Below are 17,189 nucleotides of genomic sequence, written 5' to 3' on the forward strand. Positions count from 1 at the left end.
TGACACCATGTGTTCTCTCTTTGTTTTTGTTGTTTGCTGTTGGAGTGGCAGAAGTGATGACTCATCTTTCCTGAAAACAAGGTAAGAAGTCAGTTGTTGTCTTTTTAGTTGCTTCAGAGGTGGTGGAATAAATTTTTTTTATTACTAAAAAAAAAGGTCTCTTTTTTTTCCTTGCATATTAAGTGTTTCTATGTTGTAGTTTCTCTGCTCTTTCTATAATGTCATGTGTTTTTTCACTTTTTAACTTTTTATATTTCAGAGTAGAAGAAGGGACGTAACAGCAGCTGCCTGAGAATAAGGTAAGGAATCAATAGTTGTATGTTTGGTGTTTTTAGGTTCTGTTGTTTCTGTGCTGTCTTTTCTAACATCACGTGTTCTGTTTGTCTTGTTGTGTTGTCCTGTCTATGGAGTCTTTTCTTGGATGTAGTCCCTTTTTGTTTGTGTTGTTTTGTCCTTTTTAGACAACAAGGTGAACTTAACAATAAGGTCTCCTTTATGTTATTCCTTTGTTGATTGTTGTTATTTCTTCTGGACTTTCAAGTGCTGTGTATATTTAGTGTTTAGGTTATGTTCTGTCTTTGAAATTTTTTTTTTTTTTGTGATATTGTGTGATTTTTATTTCTTGTTTTTATTTTCAGGGCAGCAGAAGTGATGTCAGTCATGCTGCCTGGAAACACGGTAAGAACTTAATACATCTGAAGTCACAAAAATATACAACTATTAAAAGTCACCACAACACACAATTAATACTTCTTACGGGTCCTTTTTTTTATGATTATTGCCTGGCAATCAGAGCTCAGGTATACTCAGGACTGGAGTTGAGGGGGGATGGCATTCCCTCTGAAATAAAGATTGTCAAAATCCTCCCCCTTCTCAAATGGCCATCCCCTCTTCCCAGGCTCTGTGTCAATCTTGTTTGAAACGATGTTTTGGGTGTTACTGCCAGAGGTCGTCTTCATCTTGGTTAAAATAATTGAAGTTAAAGTTAAAATAAAAGTTCTCTGTCCTCTAACAGAGTTTGGTCAGTAAGATGTGACATTCAATGACAGAAATGTTGACAAGAACTTTGAGTCCTGGTGATTGTCATTATTTGAGCAAATCTACCATTCTTCCTGATGTTAATGTAGGTTTTTGTTTTGTTTTGTTTTTTTTTTCTTTTTAAACAACTTGAGTTCCTTGTATACCATAACACTGATGTTATGGTACTCAATATGAACATGAGTAATTTCAGTGTATGCCAACACTATTGATATCCTTAGGGCAGAAATCATTATGAGGGTCCATCTGTAAATTAATTGTGAATTGAATAGAATAGAATTTCTCTGTTCCTTTTTCTGATGTCAATTGTCTTATGTTCCCCCCCCCAACCCCCTCAGGGAACAGCAGTGCTGTAACCTGTGTTGCTGGAAAACGAGGTAAGAAATCAAAATAGAACACAGAAAAGACATAATTGTGAATTCTTCATAAATCTGACGCAACAAAAACATGCACCTATTTAGTTATTTCTAAGAAGATTGCTGTGTCCCTGTAAGTGCACGTGCCCCTCGCCATCCCATGTCTAATTCAGAAACGACGTCTTGGGTGTTACTGCCAGAGGTCGTCTTCTTCTTGGTTAAAATATTTGTTAAAAGTTCTCTGTCCTCTGACGGTGTTTGTCAGATGTATTCAATGAGAGAAATGTTGACGAGAACTGTGAGGTCAGGTGATTGTCCTTATTTAAGCAAATGTACCATTCTTCTTCCTGATTTTATTTATTTATTTACGTTTTTAACAACTTCAGTTCTGTGTAGACTGTAACATCAGTGTTATGGTACTCAATATGAACACGAGTAATTTCAGCATATGCCAAGAGTATTGATATCCTTAGGGCAGAAATAATCTTGACGGTCCATCTGTAAAATGTATTTGAAGTGAATAGAATAGAATTTCTTTGCACCTTTTTCTGATGTCATATGTTCTCTCTTTCTCTCTTTGTTTCTTGTTGGAGCGAATGAAGTGATGTAACTCATGTTGGCTGACAATAAGGTGATATATAACATTTACATTCTTTAGTGTGTAGGTTCTGTTGTATCTCTGCTCCTTTTTCTGATGTCATGTTCTCCTCTCTCTCTCTTTTTGTTGCTTGTTTATGGAGTGACAGAAGCGATTTCATTTGTGCAGCCTGAAAACAAGGTGGGAAGTAAATTGTTATATTGTTAGTTGTTTTTATTGTTTTTTATGGTTTTTTTGTTGTTGCTTCAGATGTAGTATTAATAGGCAATGGGTTTTTTTGTTTTTTTTTTACTTGCATGCTTAGTTTTTAGGTTAAGTATTGTAGTTTCTCTGCTCTTGTTTTCTAATGTCATGCTGTCTTTCTTTTATTTTTCATATTTCAGGGTAGAGGAAGGGACATAACAGGAGCTGCCTGAGAATCAGGTAAGAAATCAATTGCGAGTTTAGGTTCTGTTGTTTCTGTGCTCTCTCTCTCTCTTCTAACATCACCTGTCCCTCCATTTCTGTGTGTTTTCAGAGTAGCAGAAGTGATGGAACTGATGCTGCTTGAACACAAGGTCAGAGGTCAATAGTTGTATATATTTTGTGTTTAAGTTCTGTTGTTTCTCTGTTTCTTTTTCTAATGTTATATGTTCTTCTTTCCCTCTTTCCCCCCCAGGGGAGAAGAGGAGATGTAACTCGTCTTGCCTGAAAATGAGGTAAGAAGTCAATAGGTGAATGTTTTTGTTGACTGAGGTTTATTAAGAATTAGCGATTAGGTGTTTTCTGTAGTCATTATTTCATTTTGTCAGAATTAGGTAGGGGTGTGTCTGGACCCCCACAGTGGTCCACATTTGGTGCCCCTTGTTGGCAGGATGGGGGCAGGATTGTGGGGGTCCTTGTGTGTCCTGGGAGGTTTGTCAGGGCATCACACTGGCACAGGTGTCTGGACCTTTGGTGGTGATACTCAGGGATCAGCTCGGGTGCCTCTTGTCGCTCTTCGTCACTGCGGGGACGTCTCTGCTACCCGCTGGGGGTCTTCCTGTCCTGAGGCAGGTTGGGCGGGCGCCCCCAACCTGCTGCAGGTCACAGGGGGGCTTCTGTTGTGGAGTAGGGAGGTCTCTGTGGCTGGCGGGGAGAGGTGGGGAGTACCTGGGCTGGCTCTCAGGTGTTGCTGCTGGGGGTCTGGGTACCGGTGTTGGTGTGGTGTCGTGTGCTGACCAATCAGGACGGAGGACTTCCTGGTGCTGTTCTTGTTCTGTCATTGGGGGTGCTGCACTAGTGTAGTATGTTTAGTGTTCAGGTTCTCTTTTTCCTCTGCTCCTTTTTCTGATGTCAAATGTTCTTCTCTTTCTTTTTGTTGTTTGTTTATGGAGTGGCAGAAGCGATGTCATACGTGGTGCCTGAAAACAAGGTAGGAAGTTAATAGTTATGTGTTTTTTGTTGCATCAGAATTTGTATTCATTATCAATTGTGTTTTTTAACTTAGAAAAAGAACAGAACCTAAATACTAATCACAAAAGAAAAAAAAAGACACTTCTGACATGTGTTTTCTCTTATTTTTTGGTGTTTGTATTTTCAGAATAGCAGAAGTAGTGTCTCTTGTCCTGCCTGAAAACAAAGTAAGAATTCAATGTTTTAGTGTTTCGGTTCTGTGGTGTCTCTGCTGCTTTTACTAACTTTGTGTGTTCTTCTTTCTCTGTTTTTTCGTTGGTTTGTTTTCAGAGCAGCAGAATGCTGTAACTCATGCTGCTTGAAAACAAGGTAATACATTAATTATTGTATGTTTTTTGTTGCTTTACATGTAGTATGAATGAGCAATTGTGTGTTTTTATGACTTTTAAGGGTCCCTTTGTTATTTATTTTTTCTTTTTTTGCCTGGCAACAAGAGCTCAGGGATACTAAGGATTGGAGTTTAGCGGGGATGGCATTCCCTCTGAAATAAAGATTGTCAAAATCCTCCCCTTCTGAAACGGCCATCCCCCCTTCACAGGCTCTGTGTTATTTTATCAATGAATGTGGACATCATGATGTCAACTTTGTGTTTTTGCACATGTTGAGTCAAATGATGTGGGTGAGGGGCACGTGCACTTACAGGGACACAGAGATCCTGTTTGAAACGACGTTGTGGGTGTTGTTTGTGAGGGGTTGTCTTCTTTGTGGTTAACCCAAGTGTTTGGTCAGTAAGATGTAACATCACCTGTAAACATTTCTCTATTTGAATATGATGCTAGGCGACTGTGCTTATTGTAACCAAATCTACCATTCTTCCTGATTTTTATTCTTTAACTTGTTTTTTTATTTTTTATTTTTTTAACAACTTGAGTACTGTGTATACCATAACATCAGTGAATACTGGGTCAAATTCTTAATATTAATATGAATAACTTCAATGTATGCCAAGAGTATTGATATCCTTACGACAGAAATAATTATCAGGGTCCATCAGTAAATATCTTTGAATTGAATAGAACAGAATTTCTTTGTTCCTTTTTCTGATGTCATGTTCTGTCTTTCTGTCTCTCTGTCTCTCTGTGGTTTGTTGTTGGAGTAGCAGAAGTGATGTAACTGGTGCTGCTTGAACACAAGGTAAGAAGTCAATAGCTGTATGTGTTTAAGTTATGTTTTTTGTCTGTTCTTGTTTCTAATGTCATATGTTCTTCTTTCCCTCCTTTGCTTTTTTTTTTTTTTTTTTTTATTCTCCCCCCCCCAGGGGAGCAGAAGTGAAGTAACTTGTCTTGCCGGAAAATGAGGTAAGAAGTTCAGAGGTGAATGTATTTGTTGACTCATATTTATTAAGAATTAGCAATTATGTGTTTTCTGTGTTTATTATTTAATTTTTTCTGAATTTTGTGTCTGTGTACACAGCGGTCCACATTCAGTGCCCCTTGTTGGCAGGATGGGGGCAGGATTGTGGGGGTCCTTGTGTATCCTGGGAGGTTTGTCAGGGCATCACACTGGCACAGGTGTCTGGACCTTTGGTGGTGATGCTCAGGGATCAGCTCGGGTGCCTCTTGTCGCTCTTTGTCACTGCGGGGACGTCTCTGCTACCCGCTGGGGGTCTTCCTGTCCTGAGGCAGGTTGGGCGGGCGCCCCCAACCTGCTGCAGGTCACAGGGGGGCTTCTGTTGTGGAGTAGGGAGGTCTCTGTGGCTGGCGGGGAGAGGTGGGGAGTACCTGGGCTGGCTCTCAGGTGTTGCTGCTGGGGGTCTGGGTACCGGTGTTGGTGTGGTGTCTTGTGCTGGCCAATCAGGACGGAGGACTTCCTGGTTCTGTTTTTGTTCTGTCACTGGGGGGTGCTGGGTGGGGGGGCTGCATGAGTGTTGTATGTTCAGTTGTTGCTCTGCTCCTTTTATTGATGACACATGTTTTTTTTCTTTCTCTTTTTGTTGTTTGTTTATGGAGTGGCAGAAGCTATTTAATGTATGCAGCCTGAAAACAAGGTGGGAAGTAAATTGTTTGGTTTTATTGTTGCTTCAGCTTTAATATTAATTAACTTGTATCTTCTTTTTCATTTTGAAATGTCCATTTTTCTTGTATGGTTAGTATTTAGGTTCAGTTCTTTTTCTGACATCATGTGTTTTCTCTTATTTTTTGGTTTTTATATTTTCAGAATAGCAGAAGTAGTGTCTCTTGTCCTGCCTGAAAACAAGGTAAGAATTCAATGTTTTAGTGTTTCGGTTCTGTGGTGTCTCTGCTGCTTTTACTAACTTTGTGTGTTCTTCTTTCTCTGGTTTTCGTTGGTTTGTTTTCAGAGCAGCAGAATGCTGTAACTCATGCTTGCTGAAAACAAGGTAATACATTAATTGTAGCATGTTTTTTGTTGCTTCAGATGTAGTATGAATGAGAAATTGTGTGTTGTTTTTATTTATTTTTTTTTTTTACTTGCATGCTTAGTTTTTAGGTGAAGTATTGTAGTGTCTCTGCTCTCTTTTTCTAATGTCATGCTTCTTTCTTTTATTTTTCATCTTTCAGGGTAGAGGAAGGGACATAACAGGAGCTGCCTGAGAATCAGGTAAGAAATCAACTGCGAGTTTAGGTTCTGTTGTTTCTGTGCTCTCTCTTCGAACATCATGTGTCCCTCTTTTTCTGTGTGAGTTTTTAGGGGAGCAGAAGTGATGTCATTTGTGCTGCCTGAAAACAAGGTGGGAAGTGAATTGTTATATTTATTTATTTATTTTTTTAGTTGTTTCAGATGTAGTATTAATTAGCAATAGGGTTTTGTTTTGTTTTTTTTTTTCTTCTTACATTCTTAGTTTTTAGGTTCTGTATTGTGTTGTAGTTTCTCTGCTCTCTCTTCTAACATCACCTGTCCCTCCTTTTCTGTGTGTGTTTTCAGAGTAGCAGAAGTGATGGAACTGGTGCTGCTTGAACAAAAGGTCAGAGGTCAATAATTGTATGTGTTTTGTGTTTAAGTTCTGTTCTTTGTCTGTTCCTTTTTCTCATGTTCTATGTTCTTCTTTCCCTCTTTTTTTTTTTTCTTTATGGTGTAGATTTGTCCTTTTTTTTTTTTTCTTTTACCACCTGGACTTTCAAGTGCTGTGTATATTTAGTGTTTAGGTTATGTTCTATCTTTGATCTTTTTGTGATATTGTGTGATTTTTCTTTCTTCTTTTTATTTTCAGGGCAGCAGAAGTGATGTCAATCATGCTGCCTGAAGACACGGTAAGAAGTTAATAGTTGTATATTTTTGTTACCTCAGATTTACTAAGAAGTATAAATTGTGTGTTGTAATGACTTTTAATGAAAGTCAAAATCCTCCCCCGTCTCAAACGACCATCCCCCCTTCCCAGGCTCTGTGTCAATCTTGTTTGAAACAATGTCTTGGGTGTTACTGCCAGCGTTTGTCTTCTTCTTGGTTAAAATAATTGAAGTTAAAGTTAAAATAAAAGTTCTCTGTCCTCTGACAGCGTTTGGTCAGTAAGATGTTACATTCAATTACAGAAATGTTGACAAGAACTGTGAGTCCTGGTGATTGTCCTTATTTAAGCAAATCTACCATTCCTCCTGATGTTGATGTAGGTTTTTGTTTTGTTTAAAAAGAAAAAAAATAAACAACTTATGGTATAGAAGGAACTCAACACTGATGTTATGGTACTCAATATGAACATGAGTAATTTCAGTGTTTGCCAAGAGTATTGATACCCTAAGGGCAGAAATCATTATGAGGGTCCATCTGTAAATTAATTTTGAATTGAATAGAACAGAATTTCTCTGTTCCTTTTTCTGATGTCATGTTCTGTCTCTCTGTGGTTTGTTGTTGGAGTGGCAGAAGTGAAAATGTTTGAAAACAAGGTAAGAAGTCAAACACATACAACTATTAAGTTCTGTTCTTTGTCTGTTCTTTTTTCTAATTTCATATGCCCCCCCCCCCCTTTCAGGGAGCAGACCTGCTGTAACCTGTGTTGCTGGAGAACGAGGTAAGAAATCAAGACATAATTGCTAATTCTTCATAAATCTGATGCAGCTAAAACATGTACCTATTTAGTTATTTCTGAATTAGACATGGGCTGGTGAGGGGCACATGAGCTTAAAGGGACACACCAATCTTGTTAGAGAGAGAGAAATAACACCATGTTCTCTCTCTCTCTCTTTTTGCGGTTTGTTGTTGGAGTGGAAGAAGTGATGTAACTTGTGTTGCCTGAAAATAAGGTCAGAATTTGAGTTTAATGTATTTAGTGTGAAGGTTCTGTTGTTCCTCTGCTTCTTTTTCTGATGTCACATGTTCTTCTCTCTCTTTTTGCTGTTTGTTTATGGAGTGGCAGAAGCGATGTCATACGTGGTGCCTGAAAACAAGGTAGGAAGTTAATTGTAGTGGGCATTTTGTTTGTTTGTTTGTTTTTTTAGAAGTTGTAGTAATTAGCAATTGTGTTTTTCAACTTAGAAGTGTCATTTTGTCTTGTGTGTTTAGTATGCAGGTTCTGGTCTTTTTCTGACAGCACATGTTCTATTGTCTCTCTTTTTGTTGTTTGTTGTTGGAGTGGCAGAAGTGATGACTCATCTTTTCTGAGAACAAGGTAAGAATCCAGTTGTATGTTTTAGTTGGATCAGATGTGGTGGAATTGTAGTTTAAAACTCTTAAATGTGTCTTTTTTCTTGCATATTAAAAGTGAAGATGTTGTAATTTCTCTGCTTTTTTTTTCTCTGCCACATGTTCTCTACCAATTTTTTACTTTTTATATGTCAGTGTTGGTGTGGTGTCTTGTGCTGGCCAATCAGGACAGAGGACTTCCTGGTTCTTTTCTTGTTCTGTCACTTGGGGTTCTGCACTAGTGTAGTGTGTTTAGTTGTTTAGTGATGGAACTGGTGCTGCTTGAACACAAGGTCAGAGGTCAGTAGTTGTATGTATTTTGTGTTTAAGTTCTGTTGTTTCTCTGTGTCTTTTTCTAATGTCATATGTTCTTTGACTGTTTTTTTTTCCTCCAGGGGAGAAGAGGAGATGTAACTTGTCTTGCCTGAAAATGAGGTCAGAGTTTAAGTTTAATGTATGTAGTGTGAAGGTTCGGTTGTTCCTCTGCTTCTTTTTCTGATGTCACATGTTCTTTTCTCTCTTTTTGCTGTTTGTTGTTTGTTTGTGGAGTGGCAGAAGGGATTTCTTTTGTGCAGCCTGAAAACAAGGTGGGAAGTAAATTGTTTTTTTGTTGTCTTTTATGTTTTGTTTTTGTTTTGTGTTGTTGTTGTTGCCTCAGATGTAGAATGAATGAGCAAATGTGTGTTTGTTGTTGTTGTTTTTTTGTTGTTTTTTACTTGCATGCTTAGTGTTTAGGTGAAGTATTGTAGTGTCTCTGCTCTCTTTTTCTCATGTCATGCTTCTTTCTTTTATTTGTCATATTTTCAGTTAGAAGAGAGAGCACAGAAACTACAACACAGAACCTACACTCACAATTGATTCCTTACTTTATTCTCAGGCAGCTCCTGTTATGTCCCTTCCTCTAACATCACCTGTCCCTCCATTTCTGTGTGAGTTTTCAGGGTAGCAGAAGTGATGGAACTGGTGCTGGCTGAAAGCATGGTAAGAAGTCAATAGATGTGACATTGGAAAAAGGGGCAGAGAAAGAACAGAACTTAAAGCAAAGGAGGTATTTATTCATTCAGTTCTTCTTTCTGTGTATGGTGTTTGTTTATGGAGTGGCAGAAGTGATGTGATATGTATTGCCTGAAAACAAGGTAGGAAGGGAAATATGTGTTGTAGGGTTGTTTTTTGGTTTGATTCAAAGTTATTTAATCATTATCAATAGTGTGGTTTATCTTGGAAGTGTCTTTTTTATGTTTTTCTTGTATGTTTACTATTTAGGTTCTCTTCTTTTTGGACATCATGTGTTGTCTTATTTGTTGGTGTTTTGTCCTGCCTGAAAACAAGGTCAGATTTCAGAGACACTACTTCTGCTATTCTGAAAATACAATGATTGAGTGTTTTGGTTCTGTGGTGTCTCTGCTGCTTTTACTGCCATTGTCTGTTCTTCTCTTTCTCTGCTTTGCTTTGGTTTGTTTTCAGAGCAGCAGAAGGCTGGAACTCATGCTGCCTGGAAACAAGGTGAGACGTTAATTAGTGTATGTTTTTTGTTGCTTCAGATGTAGTATGAATGAGCAATTGTGTGGGTGTTGTGGGTTGATTTTATGTTTATTTATTGAGTATTTAGCATGTATTTAGGTTCAGGTTTCTCAGCTCCTTCTCCTGACATTATGTCGTCTTCTGTCTGTTTTTTTTTTATGTTGTTCTTTTAAGAATGGCAGAAGCGGTATCACTTGTGCTGCGTGGGGAAAAAAAGGTAAGAAGTCAATTGTGTGTTTTTGTTGCCTCAGATTTATTAAGAATTAGCAGTTGTGTGTTTTCAGTATTTATTTTTGTTGAATTTGAAATGTCCTTTGTTCTTGCCTGTTAAGCTCATGGGAGTGTGTTCCCGCAGCGGTCCACATTTGGTGCCCCTTGTTGGCAGGATGGGGGCAGGATTTTGGGGGTCCTTGTGTATCTTGTTGTTTGTTTATGGAGTGGCAGAAGCGATGTCATACGTGGTGCCTGAAAACAAGGTGAGATGTGAATTGTTGTAAGTTGTAATTGCTTTATAAAAAAAACTGCTCATTCACAAGACATGTAAAGTCTTAAAACACACTGGGACCCTTAAATGAGTGTAGCCTGGCAACAAGAGCTCAGGTGTAAGTAGGACTGGAGTTGAAATAAAGATTGTCAAAATCCTCTCCCTTTCAAGGCCCTGTGTTATGGTTTGGAAAACAATAGTTGTATGTGTTTGACTTACCTGAAGTTTTGTCATTTGTTTGTTCCTTATTCTAATGTCGCATGTTGTCTCTTTGGTTTTTTGTTCATATGTCTGAGTAGAGGAAGGGATGTAACAGGAGCTGCCTGAGAATAAGGGAAGGAATCAATTGTTGTATATGTTTAGAACAAAGGACAGAAACGACATAAATTAATGTCATATGTTCTTCTTTCCCTCTCTCCCCCCCCTTCTGGACTGTTAAGTGCTGTGTATATTTAGTGTGTTGGTTATGTTTTCTCTTAGCTCTTTTAGTCATATTGTGTGTGTGTGTATATGTGTGTGGGGGGTGTTTTTGGTTTTTTTTTGGTCCCTGCCCCCCCCCCCCCCTTTATATTTTTAGGGCATCACTTCTGATGCAAATGATGTAGCCTGAAAACATGCTAAAGTAATTGTATGTTTTTGTTGCCTCAGATGTAGTGTAGTGTGTTGTGTGACTTGTAATGGCCCCCTTTTTTTAATTGCCTGTGAAGTGTTGTGTGTTTAGGTTCTGTAGTGTTTCTGCTCTTTTGTCTAACATTGTGTGTTCTCTCTGTGTCTTTATTGATTTGTTTCAGGGGAGCAGAAGTGATGGAACTCGTCTTGACAGAAAAGGAGGTAAGAAGTCAGTTGTTGTGAATTTTTCTGGCCTCAGATTCATCAGCAATTCGCAATTGAGCCCCTTGTCTTTTTCTGACATCATGTGTTCTCTCTGTTTTTGTGTTTATATGTTCAGAATGGCAGAAGTAGTGTCTCCTGTACTGCCTGAAAATGAGGTAAGAAGTTAATTGTTGTAGGTTTTAGTTGCTTCAGATGTAGAATGAATGAGCAATTGTGTGTTGTTGTGACTTTTAAGGGTCCTTTTTAAATTTTTTTTTTTTTTTTTTTTTTAAATTGCTCTCACGTCTGGCTATTACCAACACATTCTTGACACACTTTCTATTCCACTCATCACTCTGACATCACTCTTGCCTCTCCTAAACACAATGAGTGTATGTTCAGAAATCTCCAAACTTGGCAAGTGTTTCAGCTCAGCCAAAAATGTGAAGAGGTCAGTGATCAGATTGTTCCTCTTATTCTCCTGATGACATTTCACATCTCTGATGGTGTGGACGTGATTCATGTGATATTCTAGCAAACATACCATTGACATAAACACTCCACAACTGCAAGAGCTGCCTGAGAATAAGGTAAGGAATCAATTGTATGTTTAGTGTTTAGGTTCTGTTGTTTCTGTGCTCTCTCTTCTAACCTCACGTGTTCCTCCTTTTTCTGTGTGTGTTTTCAGGGGAGCAGAAGTGATGGAGCTGGTGCTGTTTGAAAACATGGTAAGAATGTAAATGTTTTCTAATTAGTGTGTGTGTTCTGTTGTTTGTCTGTTCTTTTTGCTGCCATCAAGTGTTCAGTTGTTGTTCTTGTTGTGTTCTTTTATTGTCCTTTTGGACTCTCAAGTCCAGTGTATATTTAGTGTTTAGGTTATGTTCTATCTAGGTTTGTTATCTTAGTGATATCGAGTGGAATTTAATTTTTTTTTTTTGGGGGGGGGGGTTGTCTTTATTGTCAGGGCAGCAGAAGTGAGGTCAATCATGTTGGCAGAAAACATGGTAAGAAGTCAATAGTTGTGTGTTCTGTGTGTGTTCCTATTTCTTTTATTTAATGTGATATGTGCTGGAACACGAGGTAAGCTGTCAATAGATGAATGTGTTAGTTGCCTCAGATGAATGAGGAATCAGCAATGATGTGTTTTCTGTAGTCCTTATTTAGTGTCTTCTGAATGAGACATGGGCTGGCGAGGGACAATCACATAGTGGTATTCTTAGAAAAGCACGTGGTGCAGTGGTTTCAAGAAGCTGTGGCCTGGCCATTCTCCTTCTCCTTCTGCCTGTTAGGTCCTGTCTAATCTGCGCAATGGATGTATTCTGTCAAGGAGGAATTTCTGGACAGGGGTGAGAACAGCACAGTGAAGGTAAGGTCTGTTTGGAGCTGCTGTTTATTCCCCCCCCCCCCCCTTGTTAGCTCACACTAGCTTGCTGGTGTGTTGTTAGACTTTAGAGTCACAAAGTGAATGTGGGAATGGACGGAGAAAGCGGTGACTTCTTTGTGTAACAAACAGTAGAGACCTAATACTAATTGTTACACCATGACATGTATTCCCAGATGGTAGCCTGGACAAGTATTGTGTTCTCAAACCTTCACATTTCTTAAGTAATAAAGACACTGTCAAATGGAGCAATTGGCATCTGTGTTTTTGTTGTTTGGTTGTTCGGAAGTTGCTAGCCAGCGACTATTCAAAGGAAGGTGAGGAGAATCTTTTCAGCCATAAAGATGAGTCATGTCATATTCAGTAGTTCTTTGAAAGTTGGGCCTAAACCATCACTCATTTAGGTGATGAGTGATGTTGGGGTGACAACAAGTAACATAACCAAGTGTAAAATAATAAGATCTGAGGTTCAGTGAATGTTGTGTTGTTTTCTTTCTATTGTGATGTTTCAGTTGTCAGAGCAGCAGAAATCATAGAAGTGGTGCTACATGAGAGCAAGGAAAAGATGTCAGCAGGTTCTCATTTCCTGTTGCTTTTTGTTGAATGTGACAGCAATAGTTGCGGTCAGGGACAAAGCAGACTTTGATCAGCAGGGAAAGGTAGAGGTGAATGTGTGAAAGACAACAAACAGGTTGGATTGGCTCTACATCATGTCACGCAAACATGTTGCAGTTCAATCTTGCAGTGTTTATGTCAATGGTACGTTTGTTGGAATATCACATGTGTGTCAAGAATGTGTTGGTAATAGCCATGTGTGAGAGTGACATTTGGAAGTCAAATGAAAACAGACACGTGTTATTAGTTGTTTCCATTCCTGTCAGGGTCTGTGGTCCAAGTTGCTTAGAAGGAAGTGGTTGAGGACAATGTTTCCATTTGTCAACTCTCCAAGAACCACATACAAAGTGATCAGAAATGGTTGAGTAAACGCTCAGCAAGCTGTAGACATGAGGAAGATGCTGTCCCGGATAGATGAAGATAAGATCAGGTAGATTGACAGTTTGTGGGGCCTCACGCAGGGGTTGAACAATCTGCCAAACCCAAGAGTGTGTCACTAAAGGTGGACTTTCTGGACAGGGGTGAGAGCAGCACTGAGGAGTTCATGTTAGTTTGGAGCTGATGTTTGGTGTTTTAGTGAAGTCCTGCTAGCTAGCTAGCCGACGTCAGCTTCGACTTTGTGACTGGAAAGTGGTGATTGCTTTGGGACTCGATGTCGTGGAATCACCATCTGCATTTGGTCACTGCTGGTTGCTACATAGACAATAGGCAGGAGCAATATTGTGCAGAGAGAGGAGAATGTTGAATGTCTTGGATATAATTGCACTCTTGCTTTGTGATCAGACAAGATGAACTTTAGGAGAAGTTGCCCAACAGTGCAAGCATGGAGGGTGTGTTTGCGGGTCTCTGAAAGGTCTCTCCACATTTCTCTAATTATTGTGAGAGTGGTGTGAAGAGGAAGGTGAGAAAAGTTGTTGTGGCCACCAAGTTGTGAGAGTGAGGAAAGTGCATGTGTTCAGGAAAGTGCCCAACTACAGAAGAAGAAGAAGCTGGTGTGCTTGTAAGGATTGGGGAGAAATACCGTTGATGCAGTGTCCTTGTTTTTGGTGAGAGAAAGCGGTCCAAGCTCTTCTGACAGTGTTTGGTCAGTGATGTGTGAAATGCGTTGTGAGCAGTTGTTGAATAGAAAGTGAGGCCAGGTGACTGTTGTCTTATCTTCTCAGGAGGAGGAATGGTGGACTTTGAGAAAAGAAAAGGTTCTTTTTAGCACTGGAGCGTTAGGTGTTATGGGACACCAATTGAAATGGGGCAATATAGTTGATATGAATGGGAGTTGCTTGAAAGGCTGTCCACCAAGTAGGAAACAAGTCAGAGCTTTTAATGACGAGGGTCCTTATGTGACGAGGTTGCAATAGAGTAGAATTTATTAGCATCTTTTCTTCCCCTGACATCTAGTGTTTTTCTTCTTCTGTGTGTCTTTGTTGCTTGTGTTTGGAGTGGCAGAAGTGATGTCAGTCACGCTGCCTGAGGAAAAGGAAAGAAGTCAACGGTGGTGTATTTGTTATTGTGGGTGAGTGACAGATGAATGCAGAATGAGCAATAGTGTGTTTTTTGTGTCATTAGTGTGGAGGTCCTGTGTTTGGTCTGCTCCTTTTGTGGATGCCATGTGCTGTAGTGCCCCTCTCGGTGTCTCCTTTGTATGTTTTTGGAGAAGTAGAAGTGACGTAACCTGTGCTGCCCCAATACAAGGTAAGAAGTGGATGGTTTTTGTAGCTGGAAATGTTGTGCGACAGTGATTGTCAAGACAAGGGACACAGCAGGCTTTGACATGTGTGCAAAAGAAATAGTGGTGGCCATGATGTAGTGTCAATGAGAACACGTTGTGGCTCCACCCACAGTTGTAGATTGTGTATGTAAAGGTTGTCTTTGCTGGAACTGCACTTGATGTTATGTCAACACATAGAAAAAGAGAATGTGTGGGAAGTGGAGAAATGTGGAGGCTAGATTGTAATGACAGGTCTGCAAAATGGATGCTGTTGGCTTCTGACTTCTCTGGATCTCAATGTAAATAGCAGAATGGTGAAGTAGATATTGTGTGTGTAGATGTAGAAGAAAGAACTAAAAGGAAGAGGAATAGGAAAGCAATGCTAAAAGGGCACTGGAATGGTGTAGATGTGTGATGGTGTGGGAATAGAGGCACAGTTGTATTGCTCATTGGGGAGCAGTTTGGTCAAGACCTGCTCTATATGTAATTCTTCCATAAAGTGTCTCCATGTAACTGTTTTACAAGTTGGTGCTATCCAAATAAGAGAAATTGAGTTGGATTGGATTTGTGTTTAGATTGGTGTGCATTCTGCAAAACCAGTTGGCAAACAAAGGCCAAGGCCAAATCTGCAGGCATGTCTGTAATCGCATCGACAACATGTGCTCCTGGTTGGATGCAATGTGGTTAGACTCTGCTCCCTAAATGTGTGCATGTCTTCACAGTCAGAGCAAGCATGTGACAATGACAATGAATCATTGTGTATTTTGGGCTGAGCAAGGAAATCAAAGAAGAGGTCATTAGAGGAAGTAGATGTGTTACTGTCAACAAATGAAAGTAAATGCCGTGGTGTCACTTGCATAGAGTGTAGAAAGTAGCACGAGTCCAAAGAAGGCAGTTGGATGCTGTCATTTTGGGTGAAGGGCTGTGCTGAGAATGTTAAATGTGGTTGCAATATGTGTAGCATTACATCATCTATTTCAAAGTGTAACATGCAATATGTGAATCAGCCTGCACGTGTAGGTCAGTTAGACATGTAGGAAATAGTGAATGCGTAGTTGTGATACTTGTATGGACATGGATGAAGATGACGTATTGATGTAGGTCCTAGTTCACAGAAGATGTAGTCGCTTAGCAAACATTGACGAGTTGCAGCTGACACAAACTGCCTGGGCCCAGCTGGACTCTTCCAAAGACAATGCATGCTCTGGATTCATGATGGAGGCAGGATCAGCTGGATCTGCAGTTCCCAGGTGGCACAACTCCACAAGAGGTCGTATAGAACGGTGTACTTGGTAGTTGCATTGCTGTTCACGTGTGATGTGTCAGAGTGCTGTAATGTGGCTGAGCAGATGGAGGAGGCAGGTGAGGGTGGTCACACGGTGGTGAAGTTGTCTTGTCTTGTTGTTTGGTTTTTTGTGGCAGGTCCTAACTCTCCTCTCGTTTCAGGACACTCGCCCTTCGTCTGACTGGATTCCCAGTGTTTCCACGTGTTGCCCATTTCCCCTCCACACCTTCAATAGGTTGTGTGCCCCCCCCCCTTGTCTTGTACCACTGTGTTGGCCATTCATTTCCCACACCAGCGTTATGTCTGTGCTGCAGTCCTGGATGCCTTGTGTCAGCTGTTGTTCCTGGATGGAGTGAATTTCAGTTGGAATGTCTGTAACTCAGTTTGGCCTTTTTCTGTAGCCGTTGTGTTTCCTGTGTCGGAGTGACCTTTGTTTAGTGGACTTTGAACCTGGTGACATCCCTGTAATACTCCAATGTCATTGCCCCATTTGTTTAATGTGGACAACATTGCTGTGAGTTCTGTCAAAGTTCTAATAAAGTCTGTGTTTCTCTAAACTTCAGTGTCCGAGTCCTACCTGAGTCCTGTCCTGACCACTGACTGTTTGACCAAGTTCAAACCTGTAAGTGTTGTTCCAATGATAGATGTCTCTCTTCTCTTTTCAAGGCTGACGGTGTCGATGAAGAATGCGTGCACATTGTCGACTGAGCAGCAAGTGTCACTCAGACACGCAACTCTGTACTTGCTCGTAGTGTGTCTGTTGTGCTGTGTGTGTGTGTGTGTTTGTCTTGAGGCTTGTCGTGTCGTGTTCACTCTGTGGTTGGTGTCTAGTGCTGTGTTGTGTGTCCTTGGTGATGCCTGCACTCTTTTTGTGCCTTGGCTCTTGCATTGTGTCTTGTGACTAACATAACAGTCGAGTGTTGCAGTTGTGTGTTCCTGTTGCAGGGTCATAGCAGCAGCGTCTCCTCCTGGGGCCAAAGGTGGGCCGATCCTGCAGGTACGAGCGTCTGAAGGGCGGAAAGCGTGAAGTGTGAAGGAGCACGAGAAGGTGTGCGGTTCTGCCTTGGACACCACACACTGTTGAAAAGGCACACATGGCAGAAAACATGGCAGAGTGCTTATGTTGTGTCTTGTCTTGTGTGTTATTTGTGGTGTGAGGGCTTTGTGTTGTGTCAGCTGTTGTGTTGGTTGTCTAGTTTGCTGTGTGTGTTGGTGACTGGTTTGAAGGCTGTTGCAACTGTGGTTGGGTCACACTCTGCTGGGTGTCCTGTGCTGGCCAATCAGGATGGAGGACTTCCTGGTTCTGTTCTTGTTCTGTCACTGGGGGTGTTCTTGTTGTGTGTGTGTGTGTGTGTGTTGTTGAGGTTCTGTTGTTTCTCTGCTC

At 40.4% G+C, this 17,189-nt stretch overlaps 2 long non-coding RNA genes across 3 annotated transcripts; both read left to right on the forward strand.

Moving 5' to 3' along the window:
• The first annotated feature begins 7,253 nt into the window (after nt 1-7,253).
• Nucleotides 7,254-7,987, forward strand: LOC115054002 (uncharacterized). The gene is made up of 5 exons (XR_003841568.1): nt 7,254-7,265; nt 7,352-7,390; nt 7,585-7,622; nt 7,736-7,767; nt 7,958-7,987. It is a non-coding gene; the product is annotated as an uncharacterized LOC115054002 (long non-coding RNA).
• A 179-nt stretch (nt 7,988-8,166) lies between these two features.
• LOC115053996 (uncharacterized) lies at nt 8,167-16,283 on the forward strand. Of its 2 annotated transcripts, XR_003841566.1 has the most exons (14): nt 8,167-8,301; nt 8,397-8,588; nt 8,943-9,049; nt 9,265-9,330; nt 9,471-9,504; nt 9,697-9,739; nt 9,855-9,998; nt 10,798-10,837; nt 10,956-10,995; nt 11,355-11,409; nt 11,508-11,547; nt 11,784-11,823; nt 12,109-12,185; nt 15,967-16,283. It is a non-coding gene; the product is annotated as an uncharacterized LOC115053996 (long non-coding RNA). The 2 variants fall into 2 exon arrangements; XR_003841567.1 differs by lacking the exon at nt 11,355-11,409.
• The last annotated feature ends 906 nt before the right edge of the window (nt 16,284-17,189 follow it).

This window comes from Echeneis naucrates, chromosome 2, assembly GCF_900963305.1.
Source record: "Echeneis naucrates chromosome 2, fEcheNa1.1, whole genome shotgun sequence".
Classification (NCBI taxonomy): domain Eukaryota; kingdom Metazoa; phylum Chordata; class Actinopteri; order Carangiformes; family Echeneidae; genus Echeneis; species Echeneis naucrates.